The sequence below is a fragment of the Carcharhinus amblyrhynchos genome, chromosome 3 (genome assembly GCF_965287045.1).
Source record: "Carcharhinus amblyrhynchos chromosome 3, sCarAmb.v2.hapA, whole genome shotgun sequence".
NCBI lineage: Eukaryota > Metazoa > Chordata > Chondrichthyes > Carcharhiniformes > Carcharhinidae > Carcharhinus > Carcharhinus amblyrhynchos.
In genome coordinates this window covers 74,223,144-74,241,939 of record NC_137326.1, presented here as the reverse complement: position 1 = coordinate 74,241,939, position 18,796 = coordinate 74,223,144, and the positions used below count along the sequence as shown (strand labels likewise).

The 18,796-nt window shown below is 45.4% G+C and overlaps 1 protein-coding gene across 3 annotated transcripts in view; it reads left to right on the top strand.

The window, feature by feature from the left end:
* Nucleotides 1–5,663: 5,663 nt before the first annotated feature.
* dzip1l (DAZ interacting zinc finger protein 1-like) overlaps nucleotides 5,664–18,796 on the top strand; it is a 118,092-nt gene continuing 104,959 nt past the window's right edge. Inside the window, exons 1-2 of one of the 3 annotated variants that reach the window (XM_080185293.1) lie at nucleotides 5,664–6,028; nucleotides 7,603–7,664. The gene's annotated coding sequence lies outside the window, so the exon portion shown is untranslated. Of the gene's footprint in view, nucleotides 6,029–7,096; nucleotides 7,246–7,602; nucleotides 7,665–18,796 lie in introns of those variants that run through there. The other 2 variants (XM_080185294.1, XM_080185295.1) reach the window with 2 other exon arrangements.

Below are 18,796 nucleotides of genomic sequence, written 5' to 3'. Positions count from 1 at the left end.
CCACAGATTCACACCCTTTTGAGAGAAGTAATTTGTCCTTATCACTGCTTTAAATCTGCCACCCCTTATCCTAAAACTATGACCTCTCATTCTAGAACTCTCATTACATAATATTAATTAATATTGCCTGCTGACTGACATCAGTGGACTCCAAAATTGGGGGAGTGGATCTTAGGCACCCAACTCAAACATCTTCTGTTTGTATCTAATCTCTAGCTATGCCCGTCACAGAATTTCTAACTTTCTTCGAAATCACTCTGTTCCCCTCTTTCTAAATGCCTTTGTCCTAAAAATCTGAAAACAAAAGAGATGTGCATACAGAAAACAGAATGCAATGCTTATTCATGACTTCCCAGGCAGCACGCAGGCATAATATTCATGACTCAGGCATGTAGCTAATCCCACCTTGTGCTGTTCATTGATTCGCAACACTTCTGTCACTTATGGGAATACATCACAGATCTATATCCAGGCATTCCTTCACTGTCTACTTCCATTGGTCAAGTTCTGTGAGGAGGGCAGTCAATTCATCCTCACTCATGCTTGAGTGAACTGAATTAAAATGGCTCAGTAACCTGGTCAATGCCTGGAGTTGAAAGAAGTTAAATGACCTCGCCAGATTTGTTGAGGTAAGTGCTGGCACCTCCAACACTGCTACTCATAATATTCTTTTCCCCTCATTCACTTTCCTAGAATTACAACATTCACAGCACTTTATTTCCCTCCTCTCAGGCTCACACACTCACCACTATTTCACTCCTCAGTTCCCCACATCTACTACACTGCATACCTCCTATTCTACCATGACAAGCACATTATTCAAAGCCCTCAGAAGGCACTAAAATGCTCACTTCTTTGCAAAGGAAGGTCGATTTGTAACGTCCTATATTAGGGATTGTGGCTTTAAACAGAAAAAGAAAAAACTTGGTTTGTATTTGTGGATTCACAATAACACACAAAGGGTTTTATTGAAGAGCTGCTCTACGCTCAGCACAGAATACAAAACTGAAAGTAAAGCAGCAGCCTGAGCACACAGCCTAATGACATCACTATCAAATCATGGGAACAGTTGTTCAAATGACCTGCAACCTTTTTAAAGATATAACATTGCGACAGCTTCACATGGCAGGACTGCCTTTGGAGAAAATGAGGTCCATTTGCACAAATCACTCCCTACCACCTGGTGCCATGGGTAGAGGCAGAATCATGGTTGTGATGAGTGGCAATACTGGAGGAGTTGGGCACAGGTTCTTCACACTTGACCTTCTTTTTCTTCTGTTGCTATCAATCCCTAAAGAACAAAAGAAAGACTTCCATTTATATAGTGCCCCTTATACTCTTCAGATGGTTCAAAGGTCTTTATTTTCCACAGGGCTTTACTTTTGAAATGTAGGAAACATGTCAGCTAATTTGCACACAGCAAGATCACACGAGCAGTATTACATTGGCATGTCAGCTGAGATCCTCCTCTCAAGTCTCTGGGGTGAGACTCAAATCCAAATTTTCTAACTCAGAGGTGAGTTCTGCCACTGACTCATGAGTGGCAGCAAGAGGAGAGTTACATCTCATTTTGGGTCACAAGAAAAAGAAAAAGCCCTTCTAGAATCCGGAGATTGCTGTACTGCCTGAGGTGTCATCTTTCAAAAAACAAACAGGAACTCCAGGCACTCTCTCTCTGCCTTTTTTGGATGCCAATACAGACCTCCTGGCGCTATCTCAAACACAACAGAGGATGACCTTGCCAGTGTCCAAGCCAAGAACAGACATCACTAAAAACAAAGAAGCTCAGATCTTCCAGTCTCCGGATGGTGAGAAACTTAATCCACCGTGCTATCGGACTCCTCCCAATGCAAAGACTCCATGGGAACTCCTTGGGAAGGGTGGATTTCCGATAATAACTCTCCTGCTTCTCAGGACCCTCTAAATAAATCGTCAAATCTGATTTAGAGTTGGAGACTTCAGACAGTTCTGGCTTACTGACCTGAGGAGTGACCCTGGAAATGTTAGGCGGAAAGATTTTGGTCCAACTCTTGGTAACTATACATCTGACAACAGCCCCCGTCACTCACACTGATCTCCCTACTCCATCCCTGATCTTTGACTGTTCCCTGACCCCTCGACTAACCCCACACCCCAGCTCCCCCATCCCCTGAAAACTGCTCACAACCTGACCAATGCCACCTGCTCACCCCCAACCAGACCTCACCCAACCACCCCTTCTGAGCGCCCCCAACTCCCTCCTGACTCTGTAACCTGACATGACTAGTCCCCACCACCCCATTATACCCCCACACACTGACCTGACTTGATTGGCATCCAACCCGTCTACTTCTCTGACTCCCTTTGACCCGACCTGACTGGTCTCCACAGCTTCACTACCCTCCCTCACCCTGACCTAACAGCACCCAGCACCGGATTGCTCCCCAGACCTCACCATGACCTGGCTAGCCCCCACCACCTGACTGCTCTTCAGACCCCACCCTAACCCGATCTGACTAGCCCCTATCCTGACAACTCTTCCTGACATGAGGTGACTACCCCTGTCCTGCCTACACCCTCACCCACCTGCCACCCTGCCCACGTTCCAGCCTGCCACCCTCCCCAGCTACAGAGAAGCTTTAAGGCATTGAAATTCTTGACTGACCAGGATATGGCAGCCAGTGCTGTAAAAAGGGGCCTGCCTTTTGTGCTGGTTCTCTCCACTGCTCCCTCCAAGGTTTGCTGCACTGAGTCATTTCCACAGGATCCTCCACAGGAATATTGGCCAAAAATGTTAGAGGAAGGTAAGTGTGTGTGTTCTGTCTGATCATGGTCAGAAGTCAGGTTCAGACCTTGATTGGAAGATCTTTGCTACCATTTGATCATAGCTGTTTATGGGAGTCTGTTGTGTTAAAATCACTTGTCACGCTCCTTACATGACAACATATCAAAGGGAAGAAATTCATTGAGTGCATTTGGGATGGCCTGAAACACACATTATAAATGCAAGTTCTTTCAGTTATGGTGTAGAATGCCTCGCCAACCTCATTATTACATTAGTAGACTGCAAACTGTGAGGAGGTCTTGTGACGCAGTGGACAACGTCTCTGCCTCTGAGTCAGAAGCTCCGGGTTCGAGTCCCACCCCAGGGCTTGATAGCCAAGTAAGGTACATTCATAATGTAGTCAAACGGGTGGAATGTCAATCTGCAAATCCTTCCCATCACACCAGTGGGTGGTGATAAGGGTGGGAGAGACTCCTGATCAACCACACTTGATGTGGAGTAACGCCCCTCAAACTCTAAGCCCTTGGTGACAGGCTAGTAACCTGTTCCGGGAATTGCCAGCTATGGAGACAGGTGAAAGTCTGCCTTACTGCACCATTAGATATGGGAAGAGAATTGGAGTTGGAATTGCAAACTGTGAGGTGTCACTAATGTCAACTGTTTCAGCTTGAGAGGAGCTTGTAGCAGAATGTTAATTTTCAAAATATAGATTGCTACATAAGTATTCACTGATATTCAAACAAACGGAGTCATCAAATCCCTATGGTGCAGAAAGACACTGTTTGGTTATGGACCCGAACAACATCCCAGCTGTTGTATTGAAGACTTGCATTAGCTATCCACATACCAATAGCCAAACTATTTTGTATAGCTATAAGACTGATAACTACCTGATGTTATGAAAAATTGTCCAGATATGTCCTGTTGATAAAAATCTAATCACATCAAGTACCATCCCATCAATCTGCCTTAGGGATGGGCAATAAATATTGGACTTGCCAGCAACGCTGGCACCCTATGAATAAAACTGTTAGTGTATACGTTTGTGACTGGGGGTAGTTTTTGGCTATGGCTTGATTGACTTGTTTGCTGGCACTTACTAACTCGCATGTGTGTGGAGGGGGCAAAAAACAGGCTTGCTTGAAACTACTCATCAACATGGACCAGTGCTTTATAGAGACGAGAGGAGAAATTGAGACGGGGAGGAAAGTACACAATTTGTAATCTGTAAGACCAATATGGACATAAATAAGGCAACATGAAAGGGGCAAATGGCTGAATGAACCCAGTTGTAAAACCTGAAGAATTTATAATAACTTACAAGTGTGGTTGATGGATGAAAAGACCACCAGTCAATGAGATTTGCAGACAGTCCATATCTTCTATCCGGAGATCAATTTTCCTGATAAAGTAAAAGTTTATTTATCAGTCACAAGTAGTCTCACATTAACATTGCAATGAAGTTACTGTGAAAATCCCCTAGATGCCACACTCCAGCGCCTGGTCAGGTACACTGAGGGAGAATTTGGCATGCCAATTCACCTAACCAGCACATGTTGGACTGTGGGAGGGAACCAGGGCACCTGGAGAAAACCCATGCAGACACGGAGAGAATGTGCAAACTCCACACTGACACTGACCCAAGCCAGGAATTGAACCAGATCTCTGGCATTCAGGCAGTGTTGCTAACCACTGCACCACCGTGCCGTCCAATAACGTACTGATTCATGTTTGTTAACTGATCTCCCAGACTGGAAAAGGTGATCAAAGCAAATGCTGAAAAAGGTGATCAAGCTTCTCCAAATCATTTTCAGACCCTCACGGGTGAATTGGTCTCCTTCAATTCCTGCTCAACCCTTACCTAGAGGTACCACTGGATGACTGAGCATTGCGTTGACTATCTAAGCAGCTTGTTAGATGCTTGAAAATATTAAAGACTCTTATGTGATCAGCTACCCATGCCAATAGTTCAATAGGACATTTTCAAATATTCTGTTTTTGTAGTTTGGTCATTTGGTTGTGAATGACTAGCAGAACACCAAACTTTTGGAGTGACAATATGAACTTCTTCAGACTAAAATTGATTAACAAATGGGATGGACTCCAATGTTGGCCAGGCCATTGGACAGATGATGCCCTTCATTCATCTGGATGCAAGACTCCTTTTAGCCTGGGCCATCCCCTTCCCCAGCCACACTTTCTCTAATCAAGAGAAGTCTTTTTGTCTCAAAACAAGGTCAGGATTCCCAGGACATCGCATCCCCGATCCATAGCAGGAGTGCATCAGAAACCCTTAGGAATTTTTTTAAGCTCTTGAGAATTGGGACAATTAAAAAAAAATTATTACTGCTGCTAGTTTTATTATTGGCTTTCTTTCATTCCAGCGTGATCCAAATTCTCACAATAAATTTGACTTCATAGAATCCCTACAGTACAGAAGGGGGCCATTCGGCCCATTGAGTCTGTACCGACCACAATAGCACCCAAGCCCTCTTCCTGTAACCACACAGATTTATCCTGCTAATCCCCTTCTCACTAGGGGTAATTTACCATGGCCAATCAACCTAACCCGCACATCTTTGGAGCAAACCGGGACACCCGGAGGACACCCATGCAGACACGGGGAGAATGTGTAAACCTCACACAGTGACCCGAGCAGGGAATCAAACCCCAGGTCTCTGGCGTTGTGAGGCAGCGGTGCTAACCACTGTGCCAACGTGCCATCCTTGTGGATGTACTTTGGGGTTTTCCTGTCATTAGGGAGTCTGTAACTGGAGTGAGTTAATACAGGACGAGGGTGATTGTGAATGATCTGCAACATTGCTCCCATTCACGGCCTATCAGCTATTCACTACGGATGTGATCACAAACAGTTAAGGAAAAGCAAATTGGGAGATACGTGTCTGTGTATTGGAGCTGCAATTATTGCAGTCTCAGCATTAGAGCTGGGATATTGCAGACAGTTAGATAATGAGCAGCTCACTGCTGGAACTGAACTCATCCATTTCCTTCTCTCTCTATTCCCCCCTCTCTGATCCTATCTCTCTCTATATACACATCCCCATTCTCTCTACCCCCTTCTCTTATTTTCTCTCTACCCCTCCCCCTCCATGTTCTGGTTTGTCTTTCCTCTTCCTCTATTACCCCCTCCTTCTCTATGTCTTCTTTCTCCCTCCCTTTCTCCCAGACGCTGGAAGTTTGTGCTTTTCTCTCTCTCATCCTGAGCTCATTTCCTGTCGGTGAGCGGAGCGGACCGCAGGCGAAGTGAGTGAGCGGGGAGCGGGGCTCCGGGCTGCAGCCGCCCCTGGCGGGGTTAGATTCAGGGGTGAGTCCGGGTTCGCGGTCTCTCTGCCCGGGAGAAGTCGGGCTCTTTCCCCAGGCGGAGTTGGAGCTCCGCTTCCCCGGGGGCTGCGACTGCACTTTCCGCAAGTTCCCCAAAACTTATCCCCACCCCCCTCCACCCAGCACAAATCCCCCCCGGCACGACCCCCCCCCCCCAGCACGAGCCCCCCCACACCCCCGCACGACGCCCCCCCAGCACAATCCCCCATCCCCACCCCCCCATCCCCCCCAGCACGATCCCCCCCACCCCCCATCCCCCCAGCATGATCCCCCCACTCCCCATCCCCCCCACCACAATCCCCCACCCCCCCAGCACAATTCCACAACCCCCCACCCCTCCCAGCACAATCCCCCCACCCCTCCCAGCACAATCCCCCCACCCCTCCCAGCACAATCCCCCCACCCCTCCCAGCACAATCCCCCCACCCCTCCCAGCACAATCCTCCTACCCCCACCTCCCCAGCACAATCCTCCTACCCCCACCTCCCCAGCACAATCCTCCTACCCCCAACCCAATACCCTCACCACAATTCCCCCACTCCAAGATGATCCCCCCACCCTCACCACGATCACCCCAGCGCGCACCACGATCCCTCCCACCCTGCACTACAATCACAAACCCCCACCACGATCTCCCTCACCCCCCTTGCCACGTTCCCCCTCACCCCTGCTACCACAATCCCCATCATCAATCCCCTACCACAAACATCCTCCCTGCCCCCCTGAATCTCCATTTCCATCTCCAAATCTCCCACTGATTTCCCCGTCTCTTCATCCCTTCGACCCCCCCCGGCCCTGGCCCAGACCCATCTCATTAGCTCTCTTTGCCGCTCAGTCGCCCTGTTCCCTGATCTGCTGTGTGGGAGACTGTGTGTTTTGATTGATCCCCTCGCTTACTGTGCTATGTTAGAGTAGTGGGGGGAGGGGGGAATAGCAGCCTAAACTGCTTCCGCCATTCTCTAAACCTGATCCTCCAATCTCATCTCCTGCTCCTCTGTGGGTGGAGGTGATGACTGCGTGGTTTTGGGTGTATGGTTGTGCAGGCTGTGGTGGAGAGGTGGGCAAGTTAAGCTTCAGACAGCCACCCTGCACTCTGGCTGCAGTGAGAGATAAGCTGCTCCTTGGGCCATCTGTGTTAGGTGAGTGTGTGAGCTCTGCTGGATGCATTCTCTGTGTTTATGACAGCACTGCATAAGCCCGTGTTTTCCATCCAGGACTTTTGAGCAGGCAGGTAGATCGTTAGGTGGGTGGCGACTTGCTGAAGTGGCGAGTAACTATAGTGATTGGAGTAAACAGCATCTGGTGTCGACAGTTTGTATTTGGCACAGGCTTCTGTCCCTGAATCTCTGCCTGTGGTGTGAAGCAGTCTCAGATTTGGGGAAAGGTTTGTAGCTGTGTCCCTTCTCCTGAATCTCTGTCTTTTTCTGTTTTCTCCCCTTCTCTCGTGTCTTCTGCCTCTCACTTGGTGACTTCCTTCATATCATGTCTGCCCCCAGGTTGAAGTGTCAGTTTCCAGGACCATTGTCACTATGGCAACAGAAACTGATACTGCGTCTCAGTGAGTATACATATATATCTATAAATGTGTGTGGGTGTGTGTCTGTGTGGTGTGTTGGGGGGGGAGTGGCCGTGGTATCTGTGTGTATGTGGGTGTGGGGTAAGCGTGTGTGTGTGGGTACGGGGGTGTGTGTATATGAGGACTACTGATTGGGTTTGGCAGCTTGTTTAAAAAATACAAATATTTTGCTGCAAATCCAGACAGCATTGCCAAACTGTGCAGATTCTTGCCCTGCCCTTGTCAGGCTGCTGCAGATCTGCCTGAATTCAGTGCTTGTTTCTGGGAGCAATCAAACAACGAGCAGAAGTAGGCCACTCTGCCCCTCAAGCCTGCTCTGCCATTTAATAAGACCATGGCTGGTCTAGTTATAAACTCTGCTCCATATCCTGGCTCAGCCCCTTGCTTTATCAAGAATCTATCTAGCTCTATCTTAAAAACATTTCAAAGTCTCTGCTTCCACCGTCTTTTGTTAAGTTACCTGAGTTTCCGGGATTAGGCTGGATTGTGGGGTTGGAAGTTGACTGCTGGAGATGGGATTGGTTCTTCAGTAGGGCCAAGCTGCTTGCTATGGAATCCTGGCGTAGGTGAACCTCACATTTATGAACTGCACTCATTGCACAGTAAGTCGCAGGCAAGGGCTTTGACTGATTCCTTGTGCCCAGAATGGGGTTGGATGAGAGAGGCTGTTGGATCTCATGCTCTGTGAATGTCTGCATCACAGACTATTCTTACCTGCTGTACAAACCCAATCTTCTGGCCTCAGTCTCCATTTCTCAGCTGGAGCTGTTGAGCATCCTGAACAGCACTGACCCCTAGTCCCTTGTCCTGACCTGAAAACGTTGTTCAGAGGGTGAATCTTTGTAGGGTCCTGTACTCTTGATCCACCAGTTTGCTGTTCCTCAGACCTCGGATAATAGAAAAATCATTGAAATTCTACAGTGCAGAAGGAGGCCATTTGGCCCATCGAGTCTGCATTGACAATCTCACCCCAGGCCCTATCGTTACAACCCCCCACATTTACCCTGCTAATCCCTCTCAGCTATACAGCCCAGGATGCTAAGGAGCAAATTAGCATGACCAATCAATCTAACCTCCACATCTTTGGACTGTGGGAGGAAACTGGAACACCTGGAGGAAACCCACGCAGACATGAGGAGAATGTGCAAACTTCACGCAGACAGTGACCCAAGCTGGGAATTGAACCCCGGTCGATGGAGCTGTGAGGCAGCAGTGCAAACCACTGTGCCATCCTACCACCCATAATAGGGCTGCAGCACCCCAAGAAGGAGAGGCTGCACACCAGGCTGGTGGAAATCTTAAAAACAGAAAGTGCTGAAAAAACTCAACAGGTTTAGCAGCATCTGTAGAGAGAGAAATAGTTAATGTTTTGAGTCGAATATGACTCTTCAGTCCGGAAGAGAGGTAGAAATGTGATGGGTTTGAAACTGTTAGTGAGAGGGGTAGAAGCAGGTGGTGCAAAATGGAAGGCCAGGTGAGAGCTCTGGGGAGATTTGACAAAGATATCATGGCCACAGGACATTGGGGAGACCAAACAAGACCGGTGACCGCTTTGCAGAACACCTTCGCTCATTCCGTCACCCTGACTTTAACCATAGCATGCCATTTCAACTCAGCACCTTGCTCCTGTGCCCACATTCCTGTCCTCGGCCTGCTGTAATGTTCCAGTGAAGCCCAACGCAAGCTCGAGGAACAGCACCTCACCTTCCGGTTTGGCACTCTACAGCTTTCAGGATTTAAGATGGATTCCAACAACCTCAGATCGCTAACTTTTCTCCATTTCAATTGTTTGGGAAAAAGCATTTTCCCAAATCTGCTACCTGACTGTTATGCCACTATTAGGACTTTCTTTAGTCTTTAATGCTATCCCTTTGGTGTCTATGATATCTTTGTCAAGTTCCCCCAGGACATCCCATCTATCCCAGACTTAGTCAGCTCCAACTGCTCCAGCCTCTCTTCAACTGCATAAATTCATCATGTTAAGCTCTCTTTAACTCTGTTTCTCTCTCTATGGTTGCAGCCAAACTTGCTGAGTGTCTTCCAGCATTTCCTTATTTTATTTCAGATTTCTAGCATCTGCAGTCCTTTGCTCTTAGTTTAGCTGGAAAATTTTGTTTGGAACTGATAGCGTAGGAGAAGGGGGAGGGGTGGGAGTGAGGGAGGAGTGGGAGCAGTCGTTGGGATTCCTTTTCCCTGCCATTGCCCCTCCCTCTTCATTTTGGCCAATCTGACATTGACCCAATCCCAAATCCCAGGATTGGGATAATTCTCAGAAAGGAGATGAGCATCCGTGTCGTTTGTAGTGCTGATAAGCGTGTAGTACCATCAAGATGTGAGTGTGTACGTGAATCTGGCTGTAAAGTACGTTCTTCATGGAGAGAATTTTGGTTGTCACTGCAGGAAATGTTCTGGAGCTCAGAACATTCTGCATGTTAGATATCTTCCCCTTTTTCTTCCCTGCTTCAAGGCCAACATTCCCCACAAATCCTTCCTCTCTGGTACCATTCCAATAATGTATCTCTGTACCCTATCCCAGGCTTTGACATCCTATCTGAAGAGTGTGGGGCCTTTTACTGGACATCACGGCTGGAACTTGCTGGCCTCACATGCCCCACTGCCGCTGCCAGTGAGAATGGAAAATTTGGTGCTCAGGAAAATCCGGCCCTGGATGAGGTCGGAAAATGTAATGGGGCTGATACAGAAGAATTATTTCCTCTGATGGGAGGGAGTCAAGAAACAGGGAAGACGATCTTAAGTTTAAAAAAGTTATTTCTTGGAATGAGGGCTTCATTGGCAAGGCCAACATTTGTTGCCCTTGAACTGAGTGGCTTGCCACACAATTTCAGAAGACAGTTAAGCTTCAGCCATGTAGCTGGGAGCCAGGAGTAAGGGCAGCAGGTTTCCTTCCCTAAAGGACGTTAATGAACCAGTTGGGTTTTACCATCTGATAATCACCATTCCTGAAACTAGCTTTATATTCCAGATTAATTAATTCAATTTAAATACCACCAGCTGTCACGGCGGGATTTGAACCCATGGTCCAAGAGCATTAGCCTGAGCCTCTGGATTACTGTTGCGTTGACATCACCATTATACCACCATCTCTTCTTAATTAGAGCTTGCGATCCTGGAGAGCACTTTTTCAGACAAGGGTAGTGAAAATCTGAATCCCTGTCTCCCCAAGTGCTGGAACGGTTGGAGTTCCCAGCATTTTTGTTAGTGTGAATATCAAGCGATGGTGTTTAAACTAAATTGATGTCCAAATCTGCAGTGGTCTAATTGAATGGCGGGGCAGGCTCGAGGGGCTAAGTGACCCTACTGTCACTGGGCTTTTATCCTGCAAGGTATAGATTCTTGCTGTTCGCTGGCGCAGTTTAAATTCTCATCTCACCTGACGGTGCTGGGAATGCCATTCTCAGTCTGCCTCTGTTGGGGGGGCAAAGTTATGTCATCTAAAATGCTAGAATTCCTCCTGTTTTCTGAGACAAAGTCACCTAATCTGCAGCCAAGGCGACTGGGGTAGGGTAGTTAGTGGAAGTTTGAACCAGATCCTTGGTCCCACTCATTTCACATGACCCCAGTGCAGAAATTCACTGCAGGGGGGCTGGGCGGTGGGGGTCCAAGGGTGTTGAGGGGAGTCTGGGGAGTCTGTGGGGTTGTTAAGGAAGGTTGGAAGAAAGTTGAGAAGGGCCAGAAGTGGTTGACGGAAGCAGGGGGAGTGGTGTTGGGAGGTGAGGGAGGGGGGGGTGCTGAAAGGCGGCCGGTGGGTTTGAGGGATGCTGGGGGGATGCATGAGGGGTGCCAGGGAGGTGTGTTGAGAGGAGCAGCAGCTTCTTCCATCTTTTCTCCCTCCTTGAGTTGATGTGAGAGTCAGAGAGAGGATAGGTTGGCAAGGATGTCCTGCAAGGAAAACCACCAGCCCGATTTATTTCAATGTATTGTCCAGTTTGCAAACACAGTTTGATATAAACAGTTCTGGTGTGTTAATAGTTTAAATGACTATTTTCCAAGTTTGATATAAATTTCGGCACAGCACTGTGATGGCTTTTTTAGGATTTTTTCAACATTTGTGTATTTTTCAAAGCTCCACAAAATATGGGTAAATTGATAGAGGTGTTCAAAATCATGCAAGGCTTTGATAGCAGCGATAAAGATAAACTTCCACTGGCTGAAGGTATGGTGAGAGGAGGGAGTGGATTTAGCATCATTGGGAAAAGAACGAGAGGGAATGCGAGGTGAATGAATTTGTACAAAATGAGTTGTGAAGGTCCGGTATGCATTTTGTGAAAGTGAATCCTGCAGTAACTTCCAGAAAGGAATTGGAAATGTCCCTGCACAGGAAAACCTTAGAGGCTATGAGGGAAGAGGAGGGGAGTGGGATTAATTGGATAGATCTCCCAAAGAGGTCGGACGGTGGTTAGCATTACTGCTTCACAGGGACTTGGGTTCAATTCTGGCCTTAGGTCACAGTCTATGTGGAGTTTGCACTTTCACCCCCAGACTCGTGGGTTTTCTCCGGGTGTTCTGGTTTCCTCCCATGTCCAAAGATGTATGGGTTAGGTTGATCAGCCATGCTAAAGTGACCCTAGTGTCAGGGGATTAGCAGGGTAAATGTGTGGGATTAGGGGAATAGGGTCTGGGTGGGATTGTGATTGGTGCAGACTTGATGGGCCGAACAGCCTCCTTCTGCACTGGAGAGATTCTATTCTATGATTCTAACTGGAATATGTATCATGAGCTTCTGTACTGTAAAAACCTATGATCTTAAATATCTCGATGAGATCACCCATTGATCTTGATGATGTGAGGGACTGATAAAGGTGCTCCTGGGATGTTTTTAAGTGACCGTGGTAACATACAGCTGGATTTTTGCAATCACAGCGGGTTGGGTGGTTTCCCAACTGGGCAGATCTGCTTTGGTTTAAAGGATACAGTAAAACTCAGTTTTCATTCTGGGAGGCAGCATTGGGATAGGGTGTGACCTGCTGACAATGGAATCAGATTGTAGGTGATCATGGGAGTGGGCACATGCCAGTGCAAGTTATTTTGTAAGGCTTCTCCCTCCTCCCCCATCCGTTCCTTGGGACGCTATCCCAGTTGTTTTATGATCCATTAGGTTCTCTAGCCTTAACCCTTCATACCTCCTTTCTCTGGCGTTCCTCCATACCAACCCATGACCCCACCTACCCCCCATGGTCCCCCTGTGCCAATTCATACCCCTTATCCATCCCTAAGCCCAATAGCCAGCATAGTTAGCACTGCTGCCTCACGGTGCCATGATCTGGCTTCGGTCACTGTCTGTGCAGTATCTGCCCATTCTCCCCATGTCTGCATGGGTTTCCTCCGGGTGCTCTGGGTTCTTCTTACATTCTGAAAGATGTACTGGTTAGGTGCATTGGCCATGCTAAATTCTCCCTCAGTGTATCCGAACAGTCACTGGAGTGTGGTGACCACAGAATTTTCTCAGTAACCTCAATGAAGTATTAATGAAAGCTTACCTGTTACACCAATAAATAGTCTTAAAACTAAGCTCTTTCATAGCCCATGTCACCTCCAAGCTCCCTCATTCTTCCTCATGCACCACCCAAAGTGACTTACCAAGTATCTGCCATGGCAGACTTCAGGAGCCACGTGGAGATAAAAACAAAAACTAAAATGTAATATGGCTCTGATTTGCAGACTTGACAGCAAAAACACTCCCATCCATGAAACTCATTTAAAACTTTTAAATTTTATTATTTGTTAATCAATCATAAAAACAAACATGCTTCTTTTTGGCAGACATATCAATGGAATTTCCTCCTTTAATAGACTCTTTAAATTGTCAATCAAACTTTGAACGCAGAATCCCCTTTTGAGATGAGTGCTTTAGTAGCTTTTGAAACTTAGCTAAGAATTCATAATGATACAATAAAAGCCCTTGAGAAATGTCAGCAAAGAATTCTACCGAAACTGTGGAACAGGTGGTTATGTTTTTGTTTCTACCCTATACCAGACTTTTGTTGAACTGTTACTGACAGCTTGAACCTTTGTTCCAAAATATAAAGAGCAGGGATTTTACAAAACTTCAGTTTGTGACACTTCAGCAGACCTTACACACTCTTCAAAAGCATTTCCAGACATCAATTCAGGACTTCTACACTGTGAGTTAATGCCCTCACAACAAAATAAGGTCTGTTTGAACTCAACACTAGGTTCAAATGGCTCTGCTGAATTTGATTTCCCGTCTTGTGATTCATGCTCACAAGGGTTGGATCTATCAATCTGTCAGTGTGGTCGGGACTTCTGCATCTGGGCGCTGACCGTCATTTTTAAAAGTCCGTGGAATCTCCTCGACACCACAAAAATCTAGCCCATAATCTTTTACAATAACTCGTAATGGAATACAAAGTGGTTGTATTGAGCCCGTCCAATGTGTAACTTCATGGAGAGCGAAGTTCAAAGGATGTGTGATTTTGTGGTTTCCCACAGTCTATGTCAGATGTGTACCAGGAGGTACTTCAGCAGTGGATCTGTCTGTTTATAAATGAACACTTAGTCTATTAGTTTCAGTTTGGTTCAATGCGCATACTTCCACACCGTAATGCATACTGCGGCAGTGTTAGGTGTATTTATCCGGTGTGATTGTTCCAAGAGAAAAGATTACCAGGTGTGTCCAGGCATGTTGTTTGGTCATTTGTATCCAAGCACTCGGTAGCAACTGATACAACATAGCTACACCAAGGGAGTACCTGCTGTTGGCTGCAGTTTAGAGGACCCAGCGTGTTAAAGAAATGGTAAGGTCTGGAGAGAAGATGTGATTTGTGTAGCATGTGTCAGAGAGCTACTGTTTGACTGCTCTGCATTATACGTGAGGCATGTCAAAAATCCTGAAAGCACACCCTGCAGACTTGTTGAAAACCCAAATTTACTTGATTCTAACAAATTAGCTGTGCAATTGCTTGTGGATGGAGTGGAGCGTGGCCCTGACATTCAGCATTTCTTTCACCCCAAGCTGTGGAAGGGCACACAGCAAGTTACAGAGATAGAAACACTACTGGATCTCTGTGCAGCCTGACATTGTTGTGGTGACCAGTAACCATCTGAAGGGAAAGCAAAGCCTCTCCCTGTGTCTGATTTGGAATTGGATAATTGGATCAAAAAATTGAGATGAGTGTTTAAAACAAGAGTATGTTCTGATTGATAGCGAGACTGGCCATTGGTGAGTAACTTCCTGCTCAGACGTACGTTGTGTCCTATTTGTTCCATATTGTGATATTGAAAGGGAATAGCAACTTTAAAGTGGGAATTACGGTGATAACTTGCACATTGACACTGATGCATTTTTGGAGTTTACTGTTTGGTTATTTTGAAATAAAAGTTAAGGACCAAGCTTCCAGTGCAGACTAGGCCTGTAGAGGGCTAAAAGATTATCCCAAACAAAACAACATAGTGGTTGAACATCCTTTTGTGACTTAATTGAGCTGTCTTTTTCTCTCCCCTTCTTGCTCCCTCCCTTGAGCTGTTGACTGAAGCCCATATTTGGTCATTTTCAATCTGACTTTTCTTGCGTTTGATTGGTTGGTAGTTTTTGGCCTGCTTTGTTGGTGTCTTACGATCGGGAAATTGGAGCCAATCAGACATGCACGTGGCGTGTAATTTTACGAGTGACAGTTGATGTGACAAAATAAAAGTTGTGCATTTTGTATAGTCACTTTTCACAACCTAATTTTTTTGCTTTTGGAAAGTTTGTTTCTTGGGTATGTTGGCAGCAGCCAGGAATGCTTTGTACAAAAATATTTAGAAAAAAGGCAATAAGCTTCAAAGCCCAGAAATCCTCTTGAGATCCCCAATAATAAATTCTACCTGGGAGTTGGAGAGAGATTAAGCTCTTGTTTCTGTGATAGCTGTATCTCACTGACCCTGCCTCACCACTGCCACCTCTATAGTTGCATTTAGCAAGTCATTTGGAACTTGCACAATAAAAAATCTATTAGAATACAATGAAATTATTATTGGGCTTTGATAATTGTTGGTGTATACAACTTTAGGTTGTATGTATTTCCTTGCACAATGCAGCAAACCAGCCAAATGCCACTTTCACAGTGCAGTGTTAATGTAAGACTACTTGTGACTAATAAGTAAATAACTTTTCAGTGTTTCCCCTTTAATAAAATAAATAAGTGTAAAAGTTGCCTTTGACAATGTGAATGTTCTGACGCTGATAGAATGATGTATGTGAACGGCTTGTGAACCTGTTCTTTATTCAATGTTATGTTTATTAAGATTTTCCAGACAAAAACACAACATATAGACATCAGTTTATTTAATGTCTTGTGATAGAGAACAATGCAAAGTCAGTGTTTGCAGAAAAGGACTTGTGTACAGTGTAGAGAAGGGAGAAAAAGCATGCCAGTCTTCTCAGTAAAGAATCAGAGAAATGAAATGATGGTTTGGGAGAATGATATAACATTTCATGAAAAGTGAAAGCAACAAGGAATTCACTATGGTGTGGGACTGAGTCGTAATTTCTCTACATATGCTAAGAATGGCAGCCAAATCTTGCAAAATTTTGTAGTAGAGCCACAAAATGTGTAACTTTTTCTTGTCCAATTTAATGAGATGTAGCACATCTTTAATCCATGGGAATGGATTGGAAGAGAACACGACTTCCATCTGAGTAAAATTAAATGTCTTGCCAGAAAAGTCATAAAGGCTATGAAGTCGGTTTTGTATTTGGCCAATAGAAAGGTTGCTGGTAGCACACCGAAAATTGCAGTCAGTGGAATTGTGCCAACGGGTGGTTGTAATATTTCAGAAATAGTTTTAAAGATGGCTGTCCAGTAACAGATGTGGAAGACCAAGTCATATGTATCACGGTATCGGGGCCTGAAGACACCTATCACCTAATCAGATGGGTACGATGAAAGATTTTTGTGTCACACCATGTTTAGCTCAGATGGATGAGGGATGATATAATGCTATATCTCAAGCCTCATCTGTGCACTCCTCACCTATGCCTTGCTCCAATAAGGTCTTTATAGTTGATAATAAGGACTATGAAAGGAAAGAATTTTAGAACACCGAATAGATGTGACTTCTCTCATAGTTGGGGCTGGAGTCAAAAAAGCATCAGTATAGGGGAGTATGAGGGAAATGAAGAATCATATTGCCTGCAAATATCTGAACAAATGGGTCTTTGGGAGGGAAAATCTGTCCATAATTTGTTAAAATGATGCAAATATATCATCAACATATAGATCTTTAAATGTTTTAATGCCAGAAGTGGAGCAAACATTAAAAACTATGTCCAAGATAGAGGGAAGAAAGAAGTAGTAGTCCACTAAAAGTGGGGAGAGTATTGAAAATGTTTTCAATTGGGACTAGTTTAGTGGTAAAAACTGAGCAAGTTGGGCCAAAAGGCCTGTTTCCATGTTGTAAACCTCTATGACTCTATAAGCCAAATTAACACCAGAATCGTTTCCAAATTCTAAGGATTGGCTTAAAAATGGCATTCTTGGTATAAAGAAAGGTGGCTGAAATAATGGGAGAGAAAATTAGAGAGTAAATTACAGGGGGAAGGGGAACAAGATGATGATTCTAAGTGCAGTCAGACCGGGGTGACCGGTTGAGTCTGCCTGTAATCGATGGGAAGCCCTAAAGTTGGTAACCTGGTAATAGAATTGGAAATTGTGTAAAACCATGCCTCCCAAAGACTTTGATATTTGCAAAGCCTTGGGACCTTTCTATTCCAAATGAAGAGTGAAATGAAAACAATCAAATTTATGAAAAAGTGATTAAAAATTGGGATACACTGAAAAAGGTATGAAAATTTGAGCAAGGGATTCATTTTGACAATGACCTGATAAAAATGGTGGAAGAACAATGAACAAAGAACAACCCTATTGCCCACCAAGTCTGTACCGACACAAATGCCTCTCTGATGTGTGGTCCGTATCCTTCTCTTCCCTGCCTATTCATCTATGTATTTAGATGCCTCTGGAACGTTGTTCCCCAATCTGCTTCCTCCACCACCTCCGGCAGCGCGTCCCAGGCATTCACTGCCCTCTGTGTGAAAAACTTGCCCCTTACATCTCTTTTAAACTTTCCCCCTCTCACTTTCAACCTGTGCCCCTGAGTAATTGACCCTTCAACTCTGGGGAAAAGACTGACTATTCATTCTATCCAAGCCTGTCATGGTATTGTAAACCTCCGTTAGGTTCCCACCTCATCCTCCGATGCTCAAATGAAAACAATCCAAGTTTGTTCAACCTTTCTGCATAGTCCATATCATCCAAACCGGATGACATCCTGGTAAATCTCTTCTACACCCTTTCCAATGCACCCTTCCGTAGTATGGTGACCAGAATATTATGAATATGGCCCAACCAAAGTCTGTTAGAGTTGCAGCATGTTTTTCCAATTCCTATATTCAACACCCCGACTGATGAAGGCCAGCATGCCACATGCCTTCTTGACCACCTTGTCCATCTGAGTTGCAACTTTCAGGGAACTGTGAATCTGTATGCCTAGGTCCCTCGGTATGCTAATATATCTAAGGGCTCTGTCATTTACCGTATACTTTCCTACTGCAGCAGGCCTTCCAAATCACATCACTTCACGTATGTCTGGGTTAAATTCCATCTGCCACCTTTCAGCCCAATGGATCAACACATTAAATCTTGTTCTACACATACAAAAAGAGAGACAGAGTTACATTTAGAGAGATTATCAACTGTTACGTGCACTTCCAGATAGGTTCATTGATGAAAGGAGATATTGAAAGGTAGTGGATGCAATGGAAAGTTACAAGCCGCTGTGTTGAAAGGAAAAAGTTTGATGTTATTTAAGTTGAAGTGAGACCCTCCTCAACATCCTCCCTTCATATTCCTGCCATGCACTGGCTATCATGAAGCCCAATAGCAAGTGGCTCAGTGGCGATAGCAAATAGTTGAGGGGAAAAGGGGCACATTTGCCAAGTACCTTGAAAAAGGGAAATATTCAGAGTGAGTATCATTTGTTCAGATCGATAACAGTAGGGCAGAATACAACAATTTAACCCAAGAAATGAAATTTGGGCCAAACGCAAAATTTTCCAAAACATAACCTCCCTGTATCCCATCTCCCATGAGTCA